Source organism: Phalacrocorax aristotelis, chromosome 2 (genome assembly GCF_949628215.1).
Source record: "Phalacrocorax aristotelis chromosome 2, bGulAri2.1, whole genome shotgun sequence".
NCBI classification, from domain to species: domain Eukaryota; kingdom Metazoa; phylum Chordata; class Aves; order Suliformes; family Phalacrocoracidae; genus Phalacrocorax; species Phalacrocorax aristotelis.
Window position 1 is genome coordinate 63141146 of NC_134277.1, and position 6000 is coordinate 63147145.

Sequence of the window (6000 nt, forward strand, 5' to 3'; positions counted from 1 at the left end):
CTTTAAGGACAGATTTTTTTTTCAGCTACCCACAGCTCAGTACAAAATAGGAGCGGAATACTTCCCTTGCTAGGTCATCAATAAGTTATTTCACATCTATAAGCTCCTGTAAGATGAACTGTTTGGGTACTGGTCCTTCCAATAGTGGATGAGACACACAGATGCAGATTTGTTTTTAATTTAAAAACAAGCAGAGTCACCAACAACAAAAGAACACTTTTGTGAGCAAGACCTCCTAGCATTTGGATTTCCACTGCAAGAATTTCCTCAGCACTGATCCAACAGAACACCATTCCTCAACTGTGCGTTTAAGAACTTGTTTGAACTAGGACTGCATCCCTCAGAGATTTAAGCAAAAACTGTTATGTCCTTGATTTTTTTCCTTAAGTTTCTCTGTGCTCATTTTGCCAAACGCTCCAATATTTGAACACTGACACACAAACATATTCTTGAGATTAGCCAAACTGGGCAAGAATTAACATCATAAGATTAAGACAGTTGTACTTTAGTATTTTCATCTGCCACATAATGCACTTAAGCTTTGGTCCGTATACTTTTGGTTTCTAGCTCTTAGTTTTCTATCCAGGACAAGGTAAATTCATATCACACGCTCAGGACACTACAAGCCAGGGGAAAGATGAGGAAGAAATGAAAAAGGAGAGGGAACCTTAAGACAACTAGCAAGAGTAAGAACCTAGGCTTCTCTACATCCACCTTGGCGTCCTGACACAGTTAAGATTCCCCCTTAGCAGGAGCAACTGAATTGCCCACCCACTGCACATAACAACTAAGAATACAGAAAAACTTCCCATCTGTTTTGACGGACATACCACTGTGAGCCAAGAAAAAAGACCAGCACAAAATCAGTCTGTTCTGCTCCGTCAGCACTTGAGATAAACATCCAGTTAGAAAGCGTCCTGAAACCTGAACAGGTTACGCATACTTTTCCTGTACCACAGGTACAGGTCCTGTGTACTTAAAGACATATTTATAGCAGGGTATTTTACCAACATCCTCTCAATGTACAGTTACTTTCACTACTACGTTTCAAAGTATTCCAGTAACCACACTACATTGCAATGGGAAAGTCTTGTAGTACTTCTATATATGGGCAATTTGGGATGTGCAGGGTGATGCATTCACTAAGAAATTTCTTTCTACTAAAGGTGTGTTTGTTACTATGTATTTTTTGTGGGTTTGGGCAGATGAGGGAGATAAGAGGAAGAAAGAGCTAAAACAGCATATAGAAAACATTGGGGGAAAGGCAAAACAATGTGATTTTTCCTATATAACACTTTGATTTTGAAAAGAAAACTCCATTTCAAAATTTTAAGAAGTGACCTTAAATTTAAAGAATGGTAAAAATTAAGTAGCCTGAAAATAACATGGTTCATACTGGGTTGATGTAGGTTGGGTTTTTTTATTATTTTATTTAAACTTTCAGTATTTAGTCAAGTTAAATACATGTTAAAATCCCCCAAAACCTAACCATTATTCACATGCCCCAAGAGTGCCCTTTCATACCAGCACTTCCTTCAGAGAACTGTGTGAGTCTTACATTAAGTTCTACAATTCCCTTTGCTCTAACATACAAGAGAAAATACATAGGTGGTTAATGCATACACATGTACCAATGTATCCTTCTTAACAACAGCTGCACTCCCTCTTTTTTGTACCACTTACGTCTTGTTCTGTATTTTGGATCATTATATTTTGGAGGCCAGGCCCAAGTTTTTTCCACGGTTATATTGCACCTAACACATTAGTTAAGGTCCCTGATCACACCTCCCAGACACTATGGCAATACAAACTGTAAGCAAAATATTTCTTTTCAACTAACTGGCAGAGGCACCTAAAAGCACTTATGCCCATAGTAGTCATGCCAGTATGGCAAAGAAACACTAGGGGTGAAAATTATATACCTGCATTTCATTTCAGTTATGCACAGCATAGAAATAGTTTTTGGAGGAAGAAAACCCCCACTTTTTGCTTACTGAAAAGAGTCCATTTCATTTATGCAAGGGCTGCAAGCAGTATGCATGTACAAATAGAAAGGACATGACATCATTGAGTGACTGCACCACAGAAAAGACTGTTCTTATTATAAGTTTTTCTTCATAAAATAATACAAGCTTGTGACTACAGTCACATTCTCACACTGAAAACTTACATAATCAAAGTATGCAAAGCAAGAAAAATAGCTGATATAATTTTAACTTGCATCTTAGCTTATCATTTGACAGCAAGTTATCAAGTTTAAACATTGTATGGTTTATTCTCTAAAGCATTCTGAGATAAAGTACAATTAATTGCATCTATAATCAGAACACACTAATCTTAACATAAATTGACATAACTGCCTGCCTGCATCCTTAAAAGAGCCTTCCCCCCCCTCCACCCCAAATTAAGTTCAAGGTACAAGAAGTAAAAATAATATCATAGAAGTAAAAATAATATCATATAGCTGCCCACAGAAAGTAACTGGAATGAATATACCTACTATAAAAATTAAATAAAAAGACATTATTTTTCACCACAGTCAACCCACATTTTAAACTGGGCACAGAAAGAACTACTTGTTGGATGTATATTTCCATTTATAAAGACCTTTTCTTACATTTACAAGGGTCAAGTGCAAGCACTGCAGGAGATTCTTATGTGAACTTTATCTGCAATTTGATCCTTGCATGGCATGCTGTCTAAGCATTACACCGTACTATGATTTAATACTAGACGTACACTTCAGCAGTTACAAATGATAGACTATTTAAAGGCATATGACTGTGACCCAGAGAGGTGCAAAAGCATGCAAAGCAGCATTTTATTTTGGTTTTGGGAGGGGTGAGGTTGAATTGGGGAAGGGCCTGTAAAAAACAATTTGAATAAGTGGCTTATCGCTACAGGATTTAAAAAAATGGCCATTGACATTTCAAAAATAAATAAATTGTATACATTCAATAAACAGTCACACTATTTTAAGCCTGAGACTATGAAAGTGTATAGGTATCTCTTTGGTTTTCCCCCCAGGTTTTCACAGCACTAGAGGGAAAAAAAAAACCCAAACCTTAATGTTTCATTATCATTCTTACACTTGCCAATCTTCTAAAGCATGCTATTTAACGGTATTAGTTGAGAAAACAGTGCAAAGGCTCAGTAAAAGTCGGTGAAAACAGTCTCACATCATTTGAGGCTGGGGGTGGTTTCGCCCCACCTTTTCTTTTTAAATAAACATAAGCAGTTATGCAATCCTCTGTAAAAATCTGAAACAATTTCCATCCCTAAACCTGCTCACGTAGACCCTGCAAAACACGAATAGGGAAATTGCTTGTCAGCAGTACATACTGCAAGATTCAAACCTGTCTAACGTAAAAGATGCACACTTTTCACATGCGTGTTCAGCACCTAGTAGCACACACCCAACTTCCCCGTGGAGAAATTTCACCGAGGTACAAGAGCTTTTACCTAGGACTGAAGAAATACTTTCAACCGCTGCTGATTTGGAGGAGAGAGGGGTATTTGTTTTCAAACGAGCAAGCCGGGGTCGCAGATTAATTCACAGGATTTTGTCTCGTCCTGTTTTTTAACCTGGAGTACCGTACTTGGCTTTGCAGCTGCGGGTGTTACTCTGCAGTCCCTAGTCTCCCCCACCCGATGCTGGTTGTCATGGAGGACGCCACATAGGTGCGGTTCTCGGAGACAAAGCCCCTTCAGCTGACGCTTGGGCATTTGAGAAAAACAAAGGCAAGTCGCCTTTACCCACCAACCTCCATAAAAGGGGACCGCCTGCTCTGCACAAGCACACGAAGAAGCAGAAGAAGCAGCTGCAGCGGCTGAGGCTTTGTCGCTGTCTCTATATAATAGTTCATGCAGAACCTTCGGTGCGTGCGCAAGGTGGATCTTTCCCCCCACCCACCTCCTCCGGGAGCCGCCCGCCGGCAGAACCGGGCTTGCCAGCTCGCAACCAGCCGCCAGCACCGCCCGTCCTCCGACCTGTCGCTGCAGTGTCGCCGGGGCCGGGACGCAGCACCCCCCGTCCCGCACAGGTTGCCTCCCCTCCCCTCGCTCCCCGATGGCGGCGGGAGATGCGGCGGCCGGGGCCCTCCCTGACGGGCCGGCACGGCAGACCGGCTCCGCACCGAGCCCCGGGGCTCCCGCGGGAGAGCGGGAGGGACGCAGAGGAACGGGGGAGACAGGGTTAATCCTGCGGTGGAAAACGGCCGGTGCTCGTGCTGCCGCCGCCGCGCCCGCAGCCCCCCGCGGCCGTTACATAACGGTAGGGCAGGGCGCCGCGCGCCCCTCCTGTGGGGGCCGGCAGCCGGTGGCACCGGGGACTGCCACCCCCTCCGCCAGCGCCCACCACCCACTCCCCCCCCGGTGCGTTTTCGGTAACCGAAGAGAAACCGAGCATCCAACGCGCTGCAAAGGGGGGAAGAGGACAAAAAACGCGCACACGCACCACCCAACCCCACACCCCAGAAAAAGAGAGGATCGCCGCGCCCGCCCCGCAGGAGGCGCCGCTCACCGCCAGCTCTCGATGGGCGGCAGGTCCCGCCAGCCCAACCTGACGCTTGTCTGGGCTCCGCCGCTGTCGGTAGCCCCTGTCAAGCCGGCGCGGCGGACTCCGGCAGGCACAGGCACCGCCCCCGCCGCCCGGGCATTGGCGAGCGCCCGGTACCGCCCGCCCGCCCCCATAGGCCCGGCGGGCTGTCCGGCGGCCGGCCGCTCCCGCCCCCCGCGGAGCCTGAGGTAATGAATTAGCGCAGGGCAGCTGCTGCCTTTGCTGCCTTAAATGGCTGGTTGCGGCTGGCGGCGCCTGTGCGCGCTCCTCCCTGCCCGGTGCGCGGCGGCAGGTGGGCAGGGGCAGGTGGGGGCCGGGCCGGGAGGCGGTGGCTGTCTGCCCGCTCCCTCGCCAGGCACTGGGGGCGACGACGCGGGGCGGGCCGGTGGCCCCTCGCCCCGGCTGGCGCGGGAGCCGAGGCCAGGTCCAGCAGCTTCCGCCATCTCGAGCATCCAATTCCCCCCTCCCGAGGGAGGAACGGAGACCAGACCAAGGGGCTCCGGAGTCCTCCGTACCCTGCCGGGCTTTGGCAGGTTTGGGCCCGGATTGCTGCTCGGCTGTGCTTGAAGCAGTGGTTGTTTACATCAAGTAAATAAAAATCCTGTGAAAGACGGCTGTGCAGCGCAGTAGGTGTTCCACAAAACCTCGCGTTCCCTCAGCCTGCCTGGGAGCAGGCCTAGGGTTGGCACAGCGGAGAGGAGCAGCCACTAACCTAATATGGAGCAATCCTGCCTGAGATCTGAGAGCACAGAGACGGTTCAGGAGTCAGCAGAAATCTAATGAACTGTTGTGCATCCTCATTCATTAATTCATAACCAGACTCTGATGATCGGCAGAGCTTGGTGGACCATAACTTGATAGCTGCTGTGCTGGAATCAAGTTGAAACTATCTGCGGAGGTGGGGGAGAAAAGCAAAAACATCCAGTTAATGTTCAGTGGAGTCTCAATTTTTCAAATGCAGAATAGATACATAGCTACCTTTTAAAAATAGTCATGTAGCTATACTTGCCTTAAGATGCACCATATTAGTTTATCAACTATTATAAAACCAGTTTATAAACTCTTATTTCAGTATCTTAAGGCAATTATTCAAATGGCCCAGAATGTCTTAAATTATTTAAGGCCCCTTCATATTAGAGTTGATTTTGGCTGCACTACCAAGGAAGGTTTTGTGGTAGAGTGTGGCAAATGCACTTGTGATCTCATGAGAGCACAAACCAAATTCATGTTGTATTTTTTTCTCCTTTACAATGCAGACACAGGAAACCTACCCCTTATAAAACTTGAGCTGGCTTAAGGCTCAGGAAGAGTCCCTACCATACAGCTAAGAAACTTGTATTCCAAGTAGTCACATACATACAAACACATTTCTGCAACAGGTATGTACATGTACACACACAGATAAATGGATCAGTACAGACAGAAAGAGTCAGCACTCCCAC

At 46.5% G+C, this 6000-nt stretch overlaps 1 protein-coding gene across 1 annotated transcript in view; it reads right to left on the bottom strand.

The window, feature by feature from the left end:
* TPPP (tubulin polymerization promoting protein) overlaps window positions 1-4660 on the bottom strand; it is a 64740-nt gene extending 60080 nt beyond the window's left edge. Inside the window, exon 1 of the mRNA XM_075083820.1 lies at window positions 4523-4660. The gene's annotated coding sequence lies outside the window, so the exon portion shown is untranslated. The remainder of the gene's footprint in view (window positions 1-4522) is intronic.
* Between the last annotated feature and the right edge of the window lie 1340 nt (window positions 4661-6000).